We start from the raw sequence: 26,853 nt of genomic DNA on the forward strand, positions 1-26,853 counted from the left end.
TCCACTTCTCGTAAATGCTATGTCTTGTTGGAGTTTATTTTGTATGTGTTTGTTTTGTTATTCGTTTGCTCGGAGTATAATATTTTGTATATTTAGTGTTCTATGACCTATTGGAAACTTGAATATTATGTTATAATTATTCTGTGCCATTAAAAAAAGTCGTACGAATCATAGAGGAAACTATAACATTTCATAAAGTACAAAAATTGTCGTTTTTATTAAAAACTAGACCAATCTAACAGGTTTAACGATATGATTTAATTACCTCAAAAGTAGCAGTTGTCATTCTTGCTAAGGAACGTCACGTGTTAAACTCGGCAAAAAGTGAGCGGACTTTTGTTGATCAGGTTTCGATACTTTTTATATTACTCGATTACATTCGCTTGCGTAACTGGAATCGAACGTTAAATTATTATAAATCCTGTCTTAATGCAGTTTTTGTTGGCTTTATGTTAATATTCTTTAACATGTGTGATTGCGTGTTGTGTTGCGTAAAGTTTTTTGTGGCAAAAGTGCTCATTGTAGATTCGTTTTGCTGTTTATTGAGTGTTTAAGTGATTGTATAATTGCGGTCTAATTGATGTCTTGTTTATTTAGATGTGGTCTCACATAGTTTATTAAATACTGTATCCATTTTGTATTGGTTTGTAAGAGTGTGGTTAATAACTTGGAACCATCTTGGAACATTATTGAAGGTAAAGTTACTTTATTTATATTTAGCATTTTGCGTTGTTGTAAAGTCATAAGCTTGATAATGAAATGAAACGTCGATACCATATACGCTGAATTTATTTTAATAGGATGTGCTTATAAAGCGGCTGTAGTTATCCTGACTATTTTTTGCTACAACGGCTAATCTACTAGCTAACTGCTGAAATAGTTTAAAGTGCATAAGTATAAAAAATAAATATATATAGACTACACACTCCATTACTTTCACTAGTAATTGAATAAAGTTAAAAACCAGCAAATCCCAAGTCGTGTAATTAATTATTTATTAAACCAGAACCCGTCGAAGCTCAGTAAATCAAGTTGAAGCGATATTAAATCTAACAGTACAATGTTGAGTTGCATTATTTATTACATATGATAGTTCGAACCACATGCCAACGTTATCAGGTAATTGCGAACGTTTAAAATAACTGCAGGGTATCATAAAGATAGAATTAACACTAGGTAGTAGTCTACAACACGATGTAGAACTTTATTAAGGCGTTACCCGGCAATTTCGACTATATTCAACCTCTATAAAGTCTGGTACAACATAAAGAACAATACCGAAAAAAAAAAATAGGATGGTCTTTGATCTTTAATTGCTCGCGAGGAATTTTTTCCAAAGTTAATAGATTTCTAGAAAAAAATGTGCCGTGGTCATCGATTTTTCCGCAAATACTCTATAAACTTCGTAACCTGCTGACTTAGAGCTCTGAAAATTTTATGTTTAGTAAATTATCAGTTACACAACAGTCCCTGACGAGGATTTTTTGTTTCACTGATTAGTATCTTTTTAAATACAAAATGCGAGGAAAAAAGAAGGTGCAGCGGGAGAGGTTTGAGATCCGTCAAGTATCCTCAAGGTTATTAGCGCATGTAAAAGCCTTAATGGGTAGAGGAAGATGATGCCTTCAATACTTTGCGATAGCATCGTTGGTGAAACTGGTTAAAGGATTTGATGAATAAAAGCTTTGGTGGTAGTAAAAATTCTAACTAGATGGCGCGTTTCGCGGTGTTAGAGGTAGTTCATAGTAGGTTTTTACGATCAATGTGTTTTAAGTTGTTGAGAGTACATATTAATAAATTGTTTTATCATTATCTTGCATTTTTGTTGAGTGTATACTTACGATTCTGCCAATCTATGTTAATTCTTGAAATCCAAAAATAAACCGTATCTACTACGTCCTATAAATACTAATACTAAAAGAGTTCCTCTCAAAACTTTTTTGTATATTTATCTTTAATTTATATACACAGTGCTTGTACGGTCCATATTTAGTCTGTTTCTTTTATAATATATCGCAAACTCACACATGTATGACAATAATTTACGACCATATTCCACACATTTCACACAGAAGTGCCGTGAATATAAAATTGAAGATTTAAAAGAAAGACAAGACACAAGGTCATCGACTAGCAGCATTTTTATAGACTAAAACATGAATAAAACAAGTGGCCTATAGATAAAATGCTGTCGGCATCTACATTATAGTAAAGACTTTAAAAAGTATATAAATCAACGCGGATAAATATACGTGCAAGTAATTTATATGCAAAAGAAAGAGGCAAGCGTAAAATGTGAAACGGTAACACTTATAAATTTTTATTCTATTTTTGCTGATTAATCTGCAAAGTACATGTTGTTTAAACTAGTTCATCTTTAAAGAATTGACAGCCCTTGGCATCCATTTCTCGCTTGCAGCAGAAATACATACATTGATGATAAAGATATTTTCTACTTCCCAGTAATACTAGGTAAAAAATTTGGAAAATCCAAAAGTGCACGCCTCATAATTTTTTTTAATAATTATTTATTAATTATTATTTTTGTTTATTTAATAACAATTAAACCACATCGAATCAGACCCTGAAAAATGAAAGGGTTCTATTCCTGAGCATACTCAAGCGTAAGAGAAAAAAATAATTTGGAAAATCCAAAAGTGCACGCCTCATAATTTTTTTTTAATAAATATTTATTAATTATTATTTTTGTTTATTTAATAACAATTAAACCACATCGACTCAGACCCTGAAAAATGAAAGGGTTCTATTCCTGAGCATACTCAAGCGTAAGAGAAAAAAAAAGACTCGATTAGTAAAGTATTTCGGTCGCTATCGTGTTAACAAGAAAAAGGATCCGCACATACAGACACACGGACGTCCAAGACAGAACTTTTTTAAACTGTTTTTTAACTAGTTTAAATAACAAAAATGACATCAAAAATATCATGAACGTTAAAAATAGTGTTTTTTCTTAATATGTGTGTGTATGTATTATCTTACAAGCAGAGGCGGCTCGTGACAAAATTTTATGGGTGTTCACTTGAAATAAAACACTGAAAATACATGGTGTAAAGCAGTACATTTATCAAAAAAATTACTTATAAAGGAAATACATACGTCTTTCTTTTTGGTGTGCAAAAATATCTATAACTTAAAGCGACAAGACATTCGTAAATGTCTGTTGTTGCTTTCATCACAACCACACAACCACGGTGTTTTCACATAATATTACACGCGTATATGTTTTCGTTTTTGTCGTACATTTTTGCGTAAGGTCAAGTTCAGGCCGTGGCAGTCCCTTAGCTTTCAATTCAAGCCGAATTTGTAACGTTTTAACACACTTTTTAATGAACGCCACATTATAATTGTTCATTTTCACACTCACAAGTAATACTGATAACAACAGACTATTTCAACACGTATCTTATGATTTTAATTAGAAAATTCCCGAATTTGCATTCGCGCGCGTGCATTGAAGTTGACTCGAGTGTTTGTTTATAATAGAGAAGTGGCAAATGGCAACGTCGCGCGCAAATCGCAATCGCTGTCCTGCCGGGCAGTAAAAACGAACCGGCAACGTTTGCGGGTGCGGCGCTCCGAATTTTGCTACTTTTCCATAGAAAATCTTTTGTTTCACGCGCAGGGCTCTGGCAAAACCCTCTCTTTCACTCCTATTGGATTTCGTATTAGGAAATGTACTAAATCTTTTTTCATTGGAGCGCAATCGTGAGCGCTCCGCTTCGCGCGTTACATAATACAGTAGGTATTATACAGGTGTATGGGATCAGGGATGATGGAATGATGGATATATATTAATTGGTATTAACAGTAGTTTTAAAGATTACGATTGATTTTAAATAGTAATAATTAATGTTAATAATTAAATTAAGGAGTATGATTTTATTATAATTATTTATGGGAGTTCACTGCACCAGCGCTCCTTAGGGCGAGCCGCCTCTGCTTACAAGTGCAATGTATGATACATAAAGACATTTTAAGTTTGAAAAATCAGATGTTTTGCGCGAAGTGACAGTAGTACCCACCTCATCGCTTCGCTTATGAGGCGTGCAAAAGACTCGATTAGTAAAGTATTTCGGTCACTATCGTGTTAACAAGAAAATCCTCCGCACATACAGACACACGGACGTCCAAGACAGAACTTTTTTAAACTGTTTTTTAACTAGTTTAAATAACAAAAATGACATCAAAAATATCATGAATGTTAAAAATAGTGTTTTTTCTTAATATGTGTGTGTATGTATTATCTTACAAGTGCAATGTATGATACATAAAGACATTTTAAATTTGAAAAATCAGATGTTTTGCGCGAAGTGACAGTAGTACCCACCTCAACGCTTCGCTTATGAGGCGTGCAATAGTAAGGTAGGAATGCATAATATATAATAACATAATACATAAAATATAGGTATACATAATAACTTTCAAGTCTAACTGCGGCTGAAATAATTCATAGCTAAATAGCTACAGTACGAAACAAGTAACATAATTAAACAAGGATAACATCTAACTAAATTCAAATATTTAAATAAATAATTATTGACAGTTATGTCCACTAAATACCAGAGATGAATTAACAGGCAGTTTATTTAACAGGACATTTAATTATGTACAAAATTGCAAGCGCAAGCAATTTAAATTCTATATTATATTATGACTATAGAAACTCGATTTCTATGCCTTGTGATGAAATTAATTCGATATCTTGTTATGAAAACTGTCCATTAAGATAAGCTTTTGCTATACAAATAAATATAAATACTAATCTTTAATGTCCTTTGATAATGGTTGCATAATTAGTTGGTTGTTAATAGTTAAAACTGGAAATTCACCTTGTGATTTTGTGTATTGTATTGTGTTAGGTATACGTCGCCGTCATTTGGTTGAATCTGCTATGAAGTTGAATGACTAGCGCGTTCATTGAATAACAAAATTCAATTAAATGACTAGCCCGAACGGTGATTTAACAAACGTCACTCAACTCAATGTCGAACTAGTTAGCGGATTATAACGTAGCCCTTTGAACAGAGCGGATATAACGCTCGGCATATTGTAATAAGCTGAGAATTTACTTTTTCCAAACGTCTGCAAGAAGATGGTTGCGAGCCGACGAATATCCTTGTGTTAAAAATAAACGAACCTAACCTAACCCACCCCGTTATCCAAACCAACGACTATGCTAAACGTTCAATCAAGAATAACTTGAGAAGTTTTCTTCATTTTCAATGTCGTCATTCAATGAACGCGCTAGTCATTCAATCAAATAGCAGATTCAACCATATGACTATGACATATACATATAGGAACCTGTTATGATTCGGTTGTTATGCTTTTCCACCCACGTATGTAATGAAAGTTGGAAGGGGTTCGTTAGTGTCCTCCTGATGTCAGATTACTTACATAGAATACGATTTATTGGTGCAGCAATTTTACGTCAATTGTAGTAATTCTGGAATGATTAATGTATTTAATGTAATTCATAATTTTATTGCTACTGGAGGGAATTGCTGTTTGTGAGGTATTATAGATGAGAATATGAGGTTGTGTTGGTGGATAGGTTTTAGATTTATTTATGTTATTATATTAAGAAGTTTTGTTTCGTTCTTTCATTCAGAATAGGTACTATGACAAAATCTTGAAAAAATAAAAATTACTTAATTCAATTTGGTCAAATATTCCTTTATTATTGTAGCCAGTAATAGCAGTTACTAAAGCAGCAATACCTATTAAAATTTATGCTATCTTACTTCCAATTGAATATTCTAATGAATAAAAACACGAATCAAAGAAATCTCTATATTATCAAGGACATAAATACACGACACGTAATAAACATATCCGTGAGTGCAATCTACATTTCTAGCGATTACCGAAATTATGTTCCAATCACTGAGTCATATAACCGGTTCACATCCCACGTAGACTGGTCAGTTGACATCATTTGGATTGTCTATTAATAAATAACTCTTTATAGTTCATTAGTCCTTTTTTCGATAAGTGTATCTGTCTATAAGGACTTGTGTTTCAACAAATAGGTACATTTAGTTATGCCTATGTAGATAATACATTGGAAAACAGGTGTATCCATTTGTAAAAAAAAAACCTGAATGGAGAGAACTTTTATCATCAGTATTACAGTCGTTCGTGCAGTTTCTGTATATTACAAATTTGCAAATTTGTTAACATATTGTTTTTAACAAATTTGCATGTAACATAAGGGAATAATTTAACCTCCAATACATACTTATTTCAGATATTCAATGAAAAATCCGCACGTTTATTTGTTTAGATTCAAACATAAACATTTCATTGTATGCTTCAAATAAATATTTAATTGGTGGCTAATTACTGTTGGCTATTGTTTTAAATTCTTTCACACAATCGCCATTGTGGTTAGACAATGTTGGGAGTTGACCTCAGAGCTTGATGAAACACCGCTTTACTCAGGAATAATGCATCTTCAATGTATTAAAGGTGTTTTTAAAAATCATCATCAGCCCATATACGTTCCTACTGCTGGGACATGGGCCTCATATGAGGATAAGTAGGTGCAGGCCATTATCCACCACGCTGGCCAAGTGTGGATTGGCGGATGTCATAGGTCGTCGATTTTTTGATTCTTCGTCATGTCAGCTTTCTCACGATGTTTTCCTTCACAGTTCGAGCAGTGGTGATGTTATGATCATGCGCAGATAAATTGAAAATCAATTTAATTTCTGCACGCTCGCCTGTTCTCGAATCCCCGACTTATCGATTTGAAGTCCGAGGTCCTCACCACTGAGCCACGACTGCTCAGTGTTTTTTAAATAGCAGTAACTTTTTGGTTACTTTCTTGAGCAAGTGTACATGGTGTTATGTAATGACAAGTGAAATGTCGTTAATACAGTTTTATTTTACTTTTTATACAAATCAGTGGTTAAATAGAGCGTAAAGCATGCGAGAGTAGGTGCTGTAATGCATTATTTCAATTACATATTTTGAAGTGGATTGACAAAAAAAAAGAAATAGTAATTAATGTTCTTTTTAATTTTCGAATTATGCTTTGACTGTAGTATTAGGTACTCGCCTATTAAAATTAAAATAAAACATGTCCACCTCTATCATCTACACCTCATTATCTTAGCTCATTCATAGACTTTTGCTTTTAATTAATTTTTTATTATCAATAATGATAACAATTGCCGCACCCTGTAACGCAAAAGGACAGGTCACTTCCTTATTATAATTTATTAGTATGATAATTATTTTCTCATTTAGTAAACAATATGAACTTGTAAGTGCCATTCAAGGGACCGCACAGATTGCCTTTGCCCTTCCTTTATCTACCTAATGTAGCTATTTCTGTGAGAAAGTCGACTTCACCTTTTGTATTGATATTTAAACGTCTATCGTTTAAATATCATTATGGCAAGATTGATTTGTTAGACTGGGACAGAGGTTTGCAAACTTTTACGCATAGAATATAGATAATATCTTAGAAAACTAGGGTCTGTTAGCTTCGTTATAAATTGTAAAATTGTTATTTAGAAGCTGAAATCATTAGGTACTCGGATTATATAATGTGATCCTCATATCAATGCTAACTGCTTCTTAATGACTTATAATGATAATGGTAGAATCTTTCAGATTATTACATATTGGAAAAAAAACTATTTCAAATCATAAAAATGTTAAATTACTTTAAAAGACAATGAAATATTAATATGTAAAAATGACCGAGTCTTTGTACCTTTGTTTCCTTAAAACTTACTTGCATTCGCATTTTTAGGGCAAGTAGAGCTAAAATTGTTTCTTGAAGGACCTCCATGGTTTGGCGACCCCTGGCTATATATACAATAATTTATATGCGCATTACGTATGTTACAACTACGCTACGTCTCGTTAAAGGGTAAATTGAGACGAATGTATGTTTTATGTTGAATAAGATAATCATTTCAGTAGGATTTATGCAGCGCTTTATAATATGTGGGTATATAAGGGGAACCATTGTTTTGTAAAAGGTCCAAAAACATGCTCATATTATATTTTAATCCTGTTCAAAGACGGAAGGAATTGTCGGAGATGAAAATGTTTATATTTGGAAGAGTTTTTTGTTATCTTACCCCACTTTTTGATTCCAACAGAAAACCTTTATTCTAATTTTTGCATCATTTTAGTAACTATATAATAAGTTATTATAAAAAATACCTTTTGTATTTTATTACTTCCCAATGATGTTTATTGCATACCTATTGATTAAAGGTATAAAATAATACTCGTATAATAACTAAATTTGTTTTTATTTGTTTTAGATGGATCATTGGAAGCGATAATTTGAGGAATGCGATTACATCGATTTAATTATTGTTGCGTAAGTACAACTTCAATATAATAAATAATAATATTATAAAGAAGTAAATAGGTTTCTTGCAATAGGTGTTAACTCTTCCTCTCCTATCTCAATATGAAAGAAATATAAATGTTTAAGATTTTTTTATTGTTTCGGTTTTACTATATAAATGAAATCAAAATTACTACCAACTTACTTTTTTTACGTTTCTGTAAAATAAATTTAAAGCAGTGACCATTCTTATATATATAATAGGTTTTATTTAGAAATCGAAACCATGAACATCAATGTAAGTCCGTCTCGAAGTCTAATCATTTGTATATTTTGAAAGGTAAATTAAGCAGACAAAAAATATTCTAAGTAGCATGTAATTCTATTTAAATACATTGATGCTATCTTTGATTGCAAATTGGACGTCTAACAGTAAATATATCCAATCGTTCCCATCTATATCTGATTATGCAAATGATTTGCTATTTCATAATATGTAATAGTTATCCACTCTCTGACAGAGAAAGTTTATTTACTCCTTATATAGTAATTGTTATAAAACTTGTTATTATATTAAATTTTAAAGTATGGAAATTGCACATGCTTTATATGGTAACATGGAACGGTGGAATATTCTTGTTATATTCTCAGTTTATATTATTATTGGTTTGTAATATTCGAAACTAACTTAGAATTTAATAAGTCTATTGTATTTCAAATATACTTACGCTGTAAATCCTTTATATCTGTTAAATGTTTATTAAGAAGCTGTCATCTCTATAAGGAATATAATATGGAGCAAAATATTTAAAATTTAAATATATTTACGAAATAAATAAACCGAATGCTCGACTCTTAACCAAATTGAAGGGAAAATATAATCTTGCTGTGCCAAATTAAGATTTAATGAATTAAGCTCATGGCGAAGCTTATCTAGCAGTTATATTTTTAAACATACTATAATTTCAATGGCAATGAAAATGATATTTTATCTTTATTTTAAAGGAAGCTACCTTAGACCTTACAGGAACCAAAACCGTAAACTTGTGGTTAGAACAAGGGCTTTCCCTTGGATGTTAGTTTCGGGTTGCCTGTGTGGTTGATTCATATTGCAAAGAATATTGCATTACAATTTTGTAACACAATAGATATGTTATTACTTTCCTTGTTATTTCGTAATTTTGTGCTATGTAGATATCTAAGTAATAGGCTATACCTAACTAGAGATTAGATAGAGATAAATTTTTATAAAACACAAAAAAAATACGTGAAATATGAACCCGCGTCTTAGAGGATATTAAAAAATGGAAGCTTAAATATGAAACCTCATCTGCTTTTAGTCTTTGGAAACAGTTTTTGAAGTGAAATTCTTTAGGCACATTGAGAGTAAAATTTCAAGGCGATGATTTTGGTATATTTGAATCTTGCCAAAGAAGTTTCACTTCTGACACGTGTGTTCGGCACACACGCTTTTTAATACAAATGGTAATTTAGATTGTCGTAAATTGATTGCCATCTTCGTAAAAAGTCATATAACATAGATGTATCGGATTTCTTAAACTAATTTATTATTTACACATTTTTTACAATTATTTGAGTTATGTCGGCATTTGGACTTTATTCTGTTCCCAAAAAGGCAAGAAGTGGCCATAAAATATTATGAGACATTAATTCTGTTTTGGAAAAGTTTTGTGAAACATCAATTTTATGAATGTTCAACTTGATTGTAGTAAGAGATAAGATTTTTATACTAATGCATATACATGATGTAGTTTGCTAATAACGTAGCTTTCATAATTGGCATAGCATAAGGCCAAATAAAATAAGGTACAAAAAGGCAACGAAAACTAAATTTCAACTACCAGTCTATCTACAACTTATTTATTTTTTGACCTAATTTGAGAGTGGTTCATAAATCTATTTACATAAATAAGAGCTGTTCCATTTTTGTCCAAACCGCTACCTTCAGCTATATCACAACAATTTAATCAACAATTTTCGCTATATCAGACCTATTTCTGATTAGCACGAGATATGCATATTCAGTTAATAACTGTGTGGGTTAAGAATCATATTCCAATGATCGCATAACGAGCTCCATTCTCAGCGATGATAAAACCTTTAGATATAGAGCAAATGTCGCAATATAGAAAATACGAGATATATGTGAACAATTTACACTTCAAACGAAGTTGTTGTGATATAAATATAAAAGGAGTAGAAATTACAGTGTGATACAGAAGCGTGTGTGCAAAATATAAATAAGGAAAACACGTTTTCCCGTATTCTATGGCGTTAACTATCAAAGTATTCGTATCGTCTTCGAGAGCATTATTTGTATGGCAATTTGAAAAGTGTGCGTAAAACTAATAAAATTCTCGTGTCACAATGTTTGTGACTAATGACCATACTCCTCCGAAACAGCTAGACCGATTCTAATGAACTTTTGTGTGCCTTTTGGGAAGATCTGAGAATTGGTCAATTTTTTTTCTAAGCTAACTTAATAAGAAGAATTTAATGTTTTATAAATCAACACTGTGATACACGTAATATAATATCCTTGAGGCTTACCTCAAAAGGGTCAGATACATCTTAATGTATCTGACCCTTTTGAGTGTTGAATCATTTAAAAATTTCTCAAATCGGAAATAACAGTGAGTCTTCTCAAATGGGGTTTTCCCGAGCTTAAAATCGACGCGTCATCATTAAAATGATTTCTGTGAAAGTCATAATCTTTATTAAATCCAGTATAAGACTAATCAGTCGATAGTAAAAGAATTTGAAATAAAAACTAGAAATATTAAAGAAAGGAAATGCAGGCACCTGCGTGGCAACTCCGCGGGAGGTATAAATTATTGAACATAACTCTAGTTACATGCATGTGTGGTGTTATTTTGCTTTTTAATTGTCAACTTATGTGATTTTTATATTCTTTGACGCTGTTATTTAAATTTTAATAGAAAGTTAATAAAATATTATGAAATTACGATATAGAATACATCGATGGTAAAACGTTATATTGTTTTTTGGGCAGCCTTCAAATTTAAAAAGTAGTTATTTCACTTTGCGCTTTAACTTAACATAAAAAAAGTTATTTTAACCAATTATGTAATTTGTAGGTTATGTTAAATCTTCTTCTTCTTATATATAAAATTCTCGTGTCACAATGTTAGTCTGCATACTCCTCCAAAACGGGTGGACCGATTCTCATGAAATTTTCTGTGCATATAGGGGTAAGTCTGAGAATCGGCCAACATCTATTTTTCATATGTACCACGGGCGAAGCCGGGGCGGGCCGCTAGTGATATACATAATTTAACTGACAGATGGTTCAGACACTGCACAAAACTAAACATTAACACACTACCATACGAACAAAATTTAACTATTAAAAAACATTTCTTAAGTACGCACCTTAAAATCGTAACTTTTTACGATCCGTAGCTTAGCATAAAGATACAATCGACACACCAGACAGAACAGTCCAAAACAATTTGAATTAACTCGCCAATTCCTTGAAAAAATAAACAGGTGTTGGCAAATCAAATACAACATATATAAATTGCAGCCTGTCTAGAGCAACTATGTTGATTTCGTCATTGCACTAAACCGCATTCCGCTAGTACGAATTAAGCGAACCAACATTATGACAGGCCAGTTAAAGGTTAAACGATAACGCTATGTAAAATGCTGTAATTTGTCTTCTAGATCACGTAATGAAGGTGTCAAAAATAAAACGGGTCTAAGGGACAGTTTTGATTAATTTACGTCGTACGTTGACTTGTGTTGTGGCGTGTTTAGATAATGTCGCGAATTTGTAATGGAAATCAGGCTAGATTCAAACGCTTTCAAGATTTCCTTATCTATCAAGTTTGCTTTATTTCTGTAGCTAACATCTCCTCTGGATTTCAATATTATTTGTTTATCTCAATTTATGCGATCGCTTTTTAATAAATTTTCATTGTATAACGCACACACTATTAATTGTAGATGTAAGAAAGCTCGAACATAGTTGCATAGTGCAAATGATATTATAGGCTCCTTTACTATTAATTATTAAACATGTACCTATACAATGTACCCTGGAGCCAGAGTATTTTACCGATGTATTCATACACGCTACTTGCGAATATACAAGGCATTCATTTGTGCCTTGCTGCTTGTTATGAATTATATATTTGCATTTAACAGTGCTATAAATATGTCTCAACAAATAGACATTTATTGCTCTGGCTCCTTTAAAAGTTTCATGATATATTACAAGAAATCAGTGACATTATTTTTGGGTTAAACTTTAGATCAAAGGCAACTTGCTAATATTATCTTTTTGATATAATTCACTCGCAATAAAATGTATATTTGCACACCAGAAAGAATTAATTGACTTGGATTAATTTTGAAATTAGTTATTGGCTTAGAAAAATGTACACAGTATGAAAAACTATTTTTTCGTTATCTAGTATATGTTCTAAGGACAGGCTGATACATGCTACCCATACTTTATAAATAAAAATCTTAACTAAAAGGAATGAGTAAATTGCAAACCAGACTATTTATTTAAGCCATATATTTTATGGTATGTTTAATGACGCCACAACATGCTTATAGAAATAATCATTAAGCCAATAACCAGTCCCACTGTGCTTGCTAACAAGGATTCATATATTATATCATACCAGCCACGCAATATGTGAAATTTTCTCACGTTTTCTCATATGCTTGGAATTTTTATCAATGGGTACAATTTATAATATTATAATTATGGTTAGGGACATGATTAATTCAAGTAACCGCATTAAAAATAACATCTTATATTATAATAATTAATTAAATATTAAAAAAAATACATTAGGTATGTATTTGTAATCATAAGTGTACAAAAAAGTCAATAATATTATTTTAGTCTCAGAGTTTTGTAAATATTCAAATTCACATATAAAACATGAACTCATCGTTCAATTTTCAGATAGATTTCGTATTTAATTCTTTCCTAATAGCAATAGCTTTCAAACATTTTCCTTATAAAGCAACAAACGTAAATATAGACTTCGTAAATTCTTATCTTTTTAGGATGTTAGTGTTTAGAGCTTTTGATTCACTATCACGTATAGAAATGTGTTTACATATGTAATATTTGTTTAAACTTTCTACAGGAAGGTATGGTGCTAATAAAGTCGACCTCAATACCGCTTTTATCGCATATATAGCATTACTTTACGTATAAAATACGTAATATATTCGAAGTTATGAAATAAATATCGAGATAAACAAAAGTTATTTAGAATTATACTAATTTAATGCCATAAGTGGTACAATTTATGAATTTATAAATGGTACACATAAATTTCGTCTTAAACGACAACGAAGACGCGTTCACATTTACGAACAAAACTATCAATTTTAAAATATAAGCTGCAATTAATAAGAATAACGAGCAACTCAGATACCATTTACGTAAGTGACATTATCAATTTATTGGCTTAACCGAATAAAAATTTACCATTTTGGTAGTGAATAGCCGGCGGCAGTCGTAGGCGTAAGGCTTTGGTGAAAAGTGTCACAAATAAATTGACTATCGTATGACACGACTTCGTTTCATAATTCATTCGCAGTACAATAAGGTCGTGACCGAGTAATTGTTTGAAACTTTCATGAAGAAATTGAAATTGGCTTGTGGGAGATTGTAGGTAGCATTCGGATATTGGGTGTAGCCAATTATCCGTATTATGGTCAATGGGTCAAACGATTCCGATTTACTTTACTTTCCACAGTCCACTCCATTAGGTAAATAAATCGATTTGATACAACTCTGTTAAAGTATACTGGTATACTGTATCTATAGACGTTAACTGTTCGTGTATTTGATTTGGCTTAACTTGCTGCGATCTTTTATAGTAATGTTTCACGTGTGTTTGTATCTTAAGCACAAACATTCTGTTAGTTTTATTTTTATTTAGTACCGAACAATGACGTGGTTGTATTTAACAATTTTCATTTTCATGTATTGAATCAATACCTATTTAATACAATAACTATTTCACCTATAAAATATTATAAAAAAATATATGTAGTTACCTATATATTGGAAGTAAAAGAGGAAGTCACACTTAACATTTATCAATTACCATTTGCGGTTTTGATTATGTAAGGCAACAAAAAATTATATATCATGTTGCGTAGGATTTCAATCGTTCTATACAGTATACAGATAGAAAGTAAGGCCATTAAAAGAGGCTTAAAAATCAATTTTATATAAAAATTATTAATGAAATAAATATAGACCTCAGTAATAACTCATTATGTAACTAAGTATTGACATGTTCCTTACAAGATACCTGGGTCTTTAAACTAGTGTGAAGTACTCTTAAAAAAAACTTTTTATAGAATAATTAACTTTTAATAGATATAGAATAATATAAATAATAGCGGTATTATTGGTAATAACTAACAAGCTTGTTAAGGATTTCGATTTGCAATTTGTTTTTAGTTCATTTTTAGCTTGTGTAAGGCAACTAGATTATAGACATTGTTAGTACTAATTATATGAGATAAAATAAGGTTTCATAACATTAAATTATATCGTTGGTAAATTTTATTACACTTTATCGGTAGGTATAAGTCTAAGTATAGATTACAGATTTAATCTAAATAGATAAAACTTATTACTTATGTTATTTTTATTGATGCTGATACAAATAAATGATAATATTACGTAGAAATGTTTGTTACGTAAGACTGGTAAGACCTCGCTGTTATAATTTCATTATTAATATTAGTTTAATTTAAACATCGAAATATATGTTCATAATAAGGTTCATAATATTAAAAAAAGATGTAAGTATTCATAGCGTGGTTTCATTTTGCGAGTTATTGTCACTTTAATATTATTTTATCTGTCCTTTATTTTGTGTCCAATCAAGTATTATTTATTATCTATTAGTTTTAGTTAAATTATTATTTTAAAGTCTCTAATTAATTAGAAAATACTAGAGAATCATTTAATATTAAAACAATTTAAATGCTTAAAGTCCAGCATGCCTGCAATGGATGCCACTAGATAGCATCGTAGGCTATTTAAAATGGCATTATTGGCGTAGGAGCAGCGCTGAAACAATAAATTTCTATTGTACCCCGTAGATGCCTGATAATTTTGACATGCCATACTCGTGCATAAATTGTTTATGTTTGATGAACTTGCAGTCGTTTTTCCCATGCGCTTATTTGTCAGCTGAATTTATGGTTTGGGAGATGTGTTCATTTTCAATGTGTGTTATGATGTAAGATACGATTGAAGTACGTAGTCAGTTTAAAATGTTTTTTTTTAAATGTTGCAACTCTATAGTTTACCATTCCTTTGTAATGTAAAGTGAAAAGTCTACTACTTGTTATATATAAAATATTTCGTAACTACGCAACGTATATTCAATACGTTGATCGATTCATTTGTTCACACTGATTTAACGGTCACATTACCATGTTTTATCTCTGTCAAATCACGCAGTAATGTCAATTTATTATCGAAAATTAAAAATGTAAACATTTAACAGAGTCATAAATAATATCTAAGACATGTCCCTACATTCGTATAAATACGGTATGCATTGAAAAACATTTGAACAGACCTGTTGAATAAATTTTACGGTAATCTTTGAATTATGGCTGCATTTGAATTTATTATGTTCGCCGTAACATCTGGCTCTTAGGCGCGGTTTAGACTGCACAAATTGTGACATTAACAGCAATGATACGAACAATACTTCTCACGTAAAATAGACCTGTTTCATAATAATGTAATTCGGTTGGTTGTTACAACATTTTGGTAATTGTTAAATCAAAATGTAAACGAGGTATAACACAATATAAATGAGTTGTCTTAGTTCGTATAGGTATTAAGATATTAAACTGTGATTCATTTAAATACAATAAAAGGAAAGCTGTAATGTAAACTGTTATGGAAAAATTTCACTATTCGATTTCTATCCAATAAGAATGCGCAGTTCAATTTGTATGCTGTTACTTTGTTTGGATGACATTCCTGACAATATATCCTTCTTTGTTTCGTTGTAAATGGTATTTATTTCCCTGTCTTCGTAAGCACAATGACTTGTTATATCGTCACCTGCACAGATCTCAGTTGTTCTTGGTTAATGCACTTGCATTCAGGATGTGCATAAATTTTACACCAAGCCTTGTCGCACGTGAAGTCACGTAGTTAAACACCTTTTAGATTATTTAGCTTCAACATCAATCAAGTGCTGTTCCCGCTCTGTAAATCTTAGCCAGAAGAAACTACTGGGCGGATGTTATTTTCTTTGGCCATTGATGCATGTGTCATCGGTTTTTTGGTGTAGGTGTTTTTGTTTTGTTCCTCTTTAGTGTCTTGTTAGCTTTCCATGTATGAATCATAAATGTTCTTGCTTGGTTTATGTGAGTTTTTTTTACATGATATACGATTAATGTTTTTCTAAATATGTTGTCTCATTTATTACCAATTTTATTTAAGATGCTAGGTGTTATATCTTATATCTGGTATTACAGCTTATATATATATATGTATGAAATCCCTGAAGAAGTGGGTACAGTAACACAAACCTCATCGCTTCCCATCCGATCAACAAGGTTATAAAACCAATTGATTACCAGTAAAGTAAAATCCTCAAACAACTAAAACGTCTACCCGCTAATCTCAATAATTTGAAACGCATGTGCGAGCCCTCCATTAAAGTACGAAGTTGGCATAATTTTCCATTACTTCGGAATTTCAATTACCCAGTACGACTAATTGCGTATTTCCGATACATTGGCTATAATTTAATGTTTATAATAAGTGTGGCTCGGTGCATTCTCAAACTGGTTTGTGGGCTCTTTGCTTCTTCTGATATACAACATTTTGCTTTCTAAACCCTATAGTTACGTTGCATTGAGTATTTAAACCGTATTTATTGCTAGCAACGTTATATTAGACCGTTGATTAAAATCACGGTGCATGCTGTGTCATTTTCTTTCGATATCTCTTTTAAGGATGGCGTTTAGGTTTCATTATGGCGGCCGCGGCATGAGCTTTTATAACGGTTGATGCTTTAATTGCTTTATATCTATAGTTTGGATTAACTGGTTTATTCAGATTGGTATATTTGAATTCTTATCTATTAACTGTTAGGATATCCGCACTTTCTAAAACTACATTAGGTTTTTATTTTAGATATCGTCAATATACGGGCATTACTTTCCATCAGGTGACCCGCCTGCTCGCTTGCCCGCTTCAGTAAAAAAAAAAATACAACATTAAGAATTATAACGCGGTATGGTTATTTTTATGTACCTACATAATACTTTTTCTTTTCAGTTGATTTTAAATACCTTCAGTATATTTTATGTTCTACATTGAAATGGTTTATATTGAGGTTGTAAGTTGAATGTTGGAAATAAAAGCCAATATAAAAGAGTATTTATTAGTGCAAGTATACATAATACAACCCGTCTCATTAACATTATCTTAATCGATATCTAGCGTTGAATAATAAAATGGTTGTTTGAATTCGGTAGTAAGAACCTTGATTAAATCTTGCGTATGATAATGACATCTATTGTATGACATTCCGAGCAACAACTTTCTTACGAAACTAAATCGATGTATTTTAGATAACGCAATAGTGTTTCTTTGAATATGAATCGTGAGTGTAGGAAGTTATTATTTGAGTATTCCCTTTGTCTTTTCTTTCCTATATAAAAATACACTTGATAAAGATGTAACAGTGTATTGAAATGTTATTATAAATTAATTGGGTAGGTAACTCTTTTCGCATTTGTAGCAAAATTTATCAAATCTTAGAAATGTGTATTTTCATTGTTAAAATTCATCCGCTTAAGGAGGAGGAGGATTCAAGAATGTAATTTTATTAAGATATTTCAAATTTTTATATTTCAAATTTCTGAATAAACTTGCTATATGTACATAGGTATGGGAAATGCTAGATTCGAATCCTAACATAGCACAACATTGTTTTCACGTATCACGATTCCAAGCTAAATCCCGAGTTAATACCAAATTCCGAGGCTTGCACAATACCAATTGTCTCATCAATTTGTTAGCAAACACTATTGTTTATCGCAAAAGGGGATAAAATTAGAGTACAATGAACTGTAACTGTTCACGCTACCTGTACTGGGATAATGGGAGTAACTGGGATACGGAATGCTTAGCCTGTAACTGAGATGGCGTGTAGAAGATGTGTCTGTGCTTTCATTAAGTATACTGTATATAATATGCTAGGTTTTACCTGCTTTCCAATTACTTTTTGTTGAAAAACGATAAAGCTACTTAACGATAGATGAACTAAAGTTGAATTGTAGGTGCATCTATACCTTCTATCAGAAGCCCATATCTGATTCTATATAATAATATGATATGTCTTATCGTAACCCATAATATAGGTTTTTAGTTTTGTAATGATACAATTAGCTTTAGATTTCTTTCTGTTGTATATTTAACAGATTATATAATCTGTTTATATAAATAGGGCATACAAGCAAAACATAAATTATGTTCCAGTAGATAAAAAAGCAAAATAAATGCTGATTTCTCCAAATAAATTCTAATCTTATTAGAACGCTACTTTACTTCAAACTGACTCATATAATTAAATATTTAATAGCAATTGAATTGCTGTGCACATTCACTCGATACACACAATGTGTGGTTAAATGCTAATGGAATAATACCTTAAATGGCGACTACAAGACGCATTAACGTAAACTAGCGTCTAGCAGGTCATCTATAATACTAAACCTGGGTAGAAATCGGTACTAACTATAGTTTAAGCTTTAGGATAAAAGATAGATTAAATAAGTTTGTGGATAAGTAATGAAATACTAATTTAAAATAATTCAATTAATAAAAGAAGAGAGTACCCACTAGACACGAAAATTTTGGCGAAAAGTAAGAATTTATGACAGACAGTAACTAAAATTTGCTATAAAATTTTCTACAAAATTAAGCTCATAGTTAATTTCATTTAATGATTTGTTGGTCCTGTTATTATTTAAGTATCAAAAATATATGTACTATACCTGTCAATAAATAGCTAATACAGGGGGTTACGGCATAATGCTCTCGGAAGGAGTCTGATGAAGATGCAACTTCTTAGAACATAAATAGAAAGTGATTCTACGAACTATATGAATGAAGACGTATTTACGTCAATATTGCAAGTTTGTTTGAAATGCAATTACGTATTCTTTGAAAGCTTAAGAGAAATTATCAAATTAATGGTAGGTAACAAAAGGAATGAATCTATTATATGAGCATGAAGAGAAATTTTTGATAACAAAAGTTGATTTTTCGTCTAATGTGAATAATTTACTTAAAACAATGTCTGTATTTTCTAACGATATATTTTTTGATATTCAGTTTTTCTAAATTTCTAATTTCTAGACACGTAACTTCACCCTGTAGTAATAATGAATCTTGATAATATCAGTCTCATTATCTGAATTTAACACATGATATTAGTGAAGTATCTTCAATTTATAAATTATAATATTTCGTCACTCACAATTAATCATAATAACTATACTATTACATAATATTCATAACAGGTTATATATATTTTTATAACACGAGAAAAAGCCATGGAGCGAGATCTATGCATGCCATGTGCGCATGTCAGAAAATATTCACGTTGTAAATTCATCACCTGTCAGTTAAACTGGACATGATTAAATCGGAATACATGAATGATTTACGATCCATTTATCTTTGTTTAATGTATATCTAACGTATCATGTGAATCTGAGATTCTCTCCGTTGTAGATACGGAAGCGAATATTTAGACGGATAAATTATAGATAATGCTCGAAGTATATCAGCTGATGTATGATGTATGTGGTTGATAATTTATCAAACGGCTTCTGAAAGCAACAAGCAGTTCTGAAGGCATTTGAAACAACCTTTGTTCTATGCCTGTACCTACTACTGTCAATTGTAATTGTCAATTCTATTTTCTGAAAAATACATTATTATCTATTACATTATACATGTAGTTTGTTAATTATAGATAATAATATGTATTTGTATACATGGGTGAATAATTGATTATTGCCCAATAACTTTTAAACGATTGTTAATTTACTGCAAACAAGTAATTTCACATTAGCTAAATGTTTTCTTGATTAAAAACATGCGTTAATTGCGTTTAGATAGGTAAATAGCTGATGTACCATTTAGCATAGGTCAAATAATATCGAGTAGTTGTTGAAGTTCAGTGACATGCCATGTAATGGTGAAATGGTGTCCGGAAAAACAGTTCAACAAAATTATAAAGTGAAATCGAGTGTACACTACCAAAGGATACGGGTATCTTTTTAAGGTATATACTAAAATACATAAGTATTTCACGTATTTTACTAATCACAGACTAATTGCTTAGTGAATAAATGGACAAGTAGCAACAGCCTTTGAACCAGACCAAAAGTTTGTGGTGTGAAGTTTTCTAATTTAAGTAAGTACTCTATTTAAATGTTATGGTAAAAAAAATACTCATAGTTAAATTTCTGCTGATAAAATATTATGATGGTTCATAAAAAAGCCATTCTATAAAGTAGGCGGTGAAACGCAACCTGCATTAAACAGTTAAGTAGATTTTGTTGCCAGCAAATGAAAATAGGCGTGAACATACTTCAGGCTTATCCCGATCTAGATCTCGCGTGTTGATTCAATCTAGGCTGTAATGAGATCCTTAGACCGCAGATACTAGATAGTAATAGCCTTTGTTGAGACCTATGTGTCAATAATCGAGGAAGTTAATCAGGCTACCAAAGATCGCGTGATCCTTAATTACGTATTGAAATGTGAGGTTACTGTTTAGAATGATGATGACATTGCTGTTTAGATGGTTTTAAGATAAATGTTGGTAACCGTATGAAGGTGGTATGGTTAAAAGATTTTAGAAGCGATAAAAATATGATGCGTGATATTTTGACTTGATTTTAATAAATAGGTTCAATTTTACCCTTTTCTACCACGTGGCTCCCAGATCAGATCTCCCGATATTTTTCAATCTATTTTGCAGAACTTTTTCATATTGGAGCAGAATAATAGAGGTATCACAGTGCATCTTAAAATGAGCCTATTTTGTATTAATACGGTATAAATATAAATTTTGATGTAAATAATAATCTGAAAGCATTAAAGTGATAACTCTGATATTAATCTTTAAGGCTATCCAATATATCAATTAAATTGTGCTTACAAAATGTTTAATTTGAATAGTATTAGATTTATTTAACATATCGCGATAAATATGCTGGCACGATCGTGGTTTGACCTGTTGCACTTCACCAGATGAAGTTATTTCGTAAGTCATGCACTGAGGATGCACACTTTCACGATTATATTTAGGTTTATTTTAATACTAGCTTTCCGTCCGAGGCTTTGCCCGCGTTTTCAAAAAAAACCCCGCAAAGTTCCCGTTCCCGTGGGATTTCCGGGATAAAACCTATCTCATGTGTTAATCTAAGTTACCATCTATATAATATGTGCTAAATTTTATTGCAATCGGTTCAGTAGTATTTGCGTGAAAGAGTAATAAACATACACATACACATCCATCCTCACAAACTTTCGCATTTATAATATTAGTAGGATTTGTATTTTTTTATAAACTTGAAGTATTTTTTTCTGCTTTCACATCAAAGTTATAATATCTAATTTATGATAGGATATAGGATGAAGATGTATAATGTTCTTATTTTATTCAATTTTAGTATTTATGAGATGACATCGTGAGTTACAGCATCTCTATTTTGCTGTATCATAAATTTGATTATGACTACCGCTACTTAACAATAAATCATGTTCTTTTGTTTATTTAAGCAATATTATACGTATGATAAATATTTATAAAGGAATATCAAAAATCTATGATATGTCGTTAAAGCCGCATTGGTCCCTTGTTCATTCATTCTATGGGCAACGATAAAATCTGTAGACGGAATGTTATTTATTACAAAACTACTTACTGGCTGACATTATTTACATTGCTAATACTTTTTCATACTAAATTATTTCAACTTTTTATAGACGAGTCGTGTTTGCGGTATTCAAAGGCTTGTGACGAAATCCTCGGATATGGCAGCATAAACATAAACTTTGACGTAACGAAATCGACTTTATTGGCAATGTACATAAAGTACTTTGTTTAATGGGGAGTTAGGAAACCACCTGTCTGTCGAAAGATCAAAGAACTTTAATCTTTCGTTCCCATTCATTTGAAAAGAACCTTAGTTTACAAATCGCGTAGTTTACGGGTAATTGAATAAGTTCGCGATTTACTAAATGCCAAATCGATCGACATTTACGCTATCTGTATCACGAGTTTATAACATTTTAGACAAAGGCGTTGTCCCTTCGGTTCTCATGTAGATATTTAGCTGTTACATTTAGCACGGTTTGCAATTAGAAAATTTTGCTATGATTTATACGTACAAGCACTTCGATATTATACGTAATGTAGGTCTATTTCGAAGTCGTATTGTGAAATTACTAACGATATTTGGTTTAACATTTTGTTTTGTGTTCGGTTTTAAATATCACGTTTAGTATTATCTTGTTTGGTTTAACATGAATATTGTGAATGAAGAAATTCTCTATTTATCTATAAAAGATGCTGTATTTTTATTATAATTAAAGCAAGACCACATAGAAAAGCTCTAACGATTCAACCTACGATTAATCTTGTTATAGATGTATATAATCACACCTTCTGTTGAGTTGGTCACGGTAAGATTAAAGGAAAAAATGTTGACACACAACTACCCACATTAAAAAACATTCCTAATCCATCTTTAATCCCTTTAATGCAGTCCAATAATCACAACCCAAAGCAAGCCTGTTCCATTTACTCTTTAACACGACATTAATGCAGTTCAAAGATTTATTCGTGCGGTGAACATTGAGATAATATTAATATGGAGACGACACCGCCTACATCACTTATGTTCCACTCAACATACGTCATGTGACGTATGTTGAGCGGTATTTTTTAATGGTTTTAAAGTGAAACGCATCAAACATGCCTTCGTGTGTGTTACGATATTGCACAAATAATACAAATAATACGGAAAAGTGCAAAGGAATAACTTTCATCGTTAAGTACCTAACTAGATAATAATTTTTAAAACTTAGTTAGAGCAAAAAAATGGCGCACAGGTTTTGTTCGTGGTGTCTCCTCCATACGTAGTAATAATATCTCAATGGCGGTGAACGGACAAAATCTATGACAGGCTGTACCGTAACACTTGCATAATGAACTGGGATGTGTGTGGGCCATTATAATAAGGACGGTATCAGCCGTTAGCTAAGCCGATAAGAGATAACGGGACCGTGAAGGAGGAGCGGGATGCTTTGATTTACGGTATTGGAATTCTAGTGTAAATTGGTTAAGTGAAATAAGTGGATGGTTTGTTGGATTATGGTTGAGATTTTGGTGGTATTGTCCTGTGATTGTTTGAAATGATGATTCTTAATGTAGTAGTGTATTGTTTGTAGATTGCTGTTTTTTCCGTGTATGCGTATGGAATTTTGGGCAACTGATGAGCATGGTTTCTGAACTTTACATCGCGGATGTCAAACGAAACTAGATTTATGGACAGTATTTTAATTTTTTATGTGATTGCAAAACGTTGATCGTGTAAGTAAAATGACGCGTACATTTCTGTTTCATCCGTGGATGATGAATTCAATAGGTAAAATGCAGAATATGAGCGTTTCTTTTAATTTTGAAGCAACAAATAATCTCTAAAAAAGGAGTCAAAATCGTAATAAAGATAAATTTGACACAGTTCAAGGAGTTAATAAAAAAAGATACAAGATATTCTCGTGTGAAAAACTGCATCCGAGTAATTGGCGTGCGTGACTGTCGCTCATAAAATAACATGCTATCAACAATTTTATCCTTAGATTTTAACTCAGTGTTCTGTGGTAAAAGGATTCTGTGAAGAACATTTTTTGGTAACTGATCTTATTTGCTCTGAGTTTTAAAGACGAAGAAGAGGATTTCTTGGGCATCAAATGGAAAGGCTGTGTGGTTCGCTTTTGCATTTATCGATTATCAGAAATGAAATGAATATACAACAAGATATTTTGTGTTAGATGGCATTTAGTTAGTAACTTAGTGATACATTTATCAAGTTTTTAATTATCATCATTTTGTTTTTATTTCATTTTAAAACAACAATGCTTTACAAATGATAGAACTAAGAAGTACGTTCAAACATTCACTTCCTGATAGCATGGTATTTCAATGCAAAGATCATCTTTAGTTGTAGGAGTGAAACCGCTAGAACAATAGGGAATAACGGCTGTGGTTCATTCCTATCAAAATTATAGCTTATACTTTTCATTGTAACTGGACAATGTGGTTTCTTCATCGAAGCCTTCGTAATAAAGGTATGAAAATATGAGTGGGCGCTTTTGATGGTACCTACCTCGTTTTAACCGGCTGTAGTCTTGATGGTAACAGATCTTATAGGGTTAATTTTAATAAATAATTTATTTTAACAAAGAATTTCAAGGACATAAGTAGGTATAGATAAGCACTTCTGAAATAATCGCACGTAACGCGAAAATAATGATTATTAACTTTATGATACAATTTTACTATAAATTACTACTAGGTACTAGGTAATTTTAGTTTATAAAGTAGGTATATATTAAATTGTATATCAAAAAGAAGCGAAACAAATTACGAACTCGGTGACAAAATTTGGACCCCAAAAGGTTTTAAATAAATTACACTTTTAGTTGTTTACAAACCTCAGCGGATAAAACTATATAATCGGATTGAAAGGGCTGAACCTTAATCAGCTTAATAGGGACTAAGCTTTAGATCCTCTTCAAGGATAAAACCAAGCATTTTGCTATGCTAAAGCATTCTATAAAATAATAAATCTCCTTTATACTACTCTATGTAGAGATTCTTTACTTCACACTTCCCTTTAAACTCCGTCCTTTGTAAGGAAGGAAGGTAAATTCTTTTAAAAAAAATTTAATATTAATAGGTATCAAACTTAATACCCATTGCCCTCGGTTATGATAAAAGGTATCGTCTATCAATACCAAATCTTCCTCTTTTGAAGTCGGTTGAAAACAAAGTAGTGCTCATATAAAAATCCCCTTTACTATGATTTTAAGTATATTTAACTAGATAGACAACATTCCTCGTTACATAAGCATTTCTAAGGAACTGCAGCACCGTTGGAATTGCATGGATTCCAAGCTATGTAAATACGACGGGTGACATATTAATGCTACGTGTCTTGTGTATAATCCGGCTTATTTCTAAATCACTTATATAGATCGGTGGATAATAGAAAACGGAGGAGTTGGAGAACTTTTTTCTTTGGTTGTGTTATGACAAATTTTAGGTGCAAAAATGTGTTAATTTTTATAATACGTTATTGCACGCCTCATAAGCGAAGCGTTGAGGTGGGTACTACTGTCACTTCGCGCAAAACATCTGATTTTTCAAACTTAAAATGTCTTTATGTATCATACATTGCACTTGTAAGATAATACATACACACACATATTAAGAAAAAACACTATTTTTAACATTCATGATATTTTTGATGTCATTTTTGTTATTTAAACTAGTTAAAAAACAGTTTAAAAAAGTTCTGTCTTGGACGTCCGTGTGTCTGTATGTGCGGAGGATTTTCTTGTTAACACGATAGCGACCGAAATACTTTACTAATCGAGTCTTTTTTTTTCTCTTACGCTTGAGTATGCTCAGGAATAGAACCCTTTCATTTTTCAGGGGTCTGATTCGATGTGGTTTAATTGTTATTAAATAAACAAAAATAATAATTAATAAATAATTATTAAAAAAAAAAATTATGAGGCGTGCATTTTTGGATTTTCCAAATTATTTTTTAATTATATTATGAACCTGGGAGGATTTATTTGAAACTCGAAGGCTTTTATAACTTTTCTTATGTGATATTAAAAATTATAATTATACTATGGTACTCTTTAATTAGAATTTAGAGTACCTACTTACTTCATCACTATCAAACTTGGTTTAAGTTAGGCAAAATCCATTATTGTATATAAATATTTATAGACATAGTAACATTAGAAACACGTCTTTACACCTTAAAACTAGTAAAGTGCCATACGTCCCGCCCCTTTATAATATAAGATAGTTAACATTTCATGATTTAATAGACTAGTTAATGTATAGGCAACCTGACTGGATCTGGATTCCACTTTTTGCCGAGTTATATGGACTACTTTTAAACGGACAGACGAGCGGACACATAACTTGTTTGTTACTTTTTGCAGAAATGAAATGAGTTCTCTTTAGAGATATTAAAGTAAAATCTATGAATCTTCAACGTTTTTGTTGCTAAGAAACGTCATTATAACTAAAGGGTGTACTACTCTGTGAACAAAATATATAAGGTACTTACAATTACGAGTACCTTGCTAGAAATTTATTGGGCATCTTTATGAC

The 26,853-nt window shown here is 31.4% G+C and overlaps 1 protein-coding gene across 1 annotated transcript in view; it reads left to right on the top strand.

Annotated features, from left to right (window-relative positions):
• The window catches only part of Cad99C (cadherin 99C), a 147,175-nt gene that overhangs the window by 90,130 nt on the left and 30,192 nt on the right, over positions 1–26,853 (top strand). Inside the window, exon 3 of the mRNA XM_090102033.1 lies at positions 8,310–8,368. The gene's annotated coding sequence lies outside the window, so the exon portion shown is untranslated. The remainder of the gene's footprint in view (positions 1–8,309; positions 8,369–26,853) is intronic.

Source organism: Colias eurytheme, chromosome 5, assembly GCF_061535395.1.
Source record: "Colias eurytheme isolate Ceu_HAF_F1 chromosome 5, ilColEury1 Martin Lab GWU primary, whole genome shotgun sequence".
In the NCBI taxonomy this organism is placed as follows: Eukaryota; Metazoa; Arthropoda; class Insecta; order Lepidoptera; family Pieridae; genus Colias; species Colias eurytheme.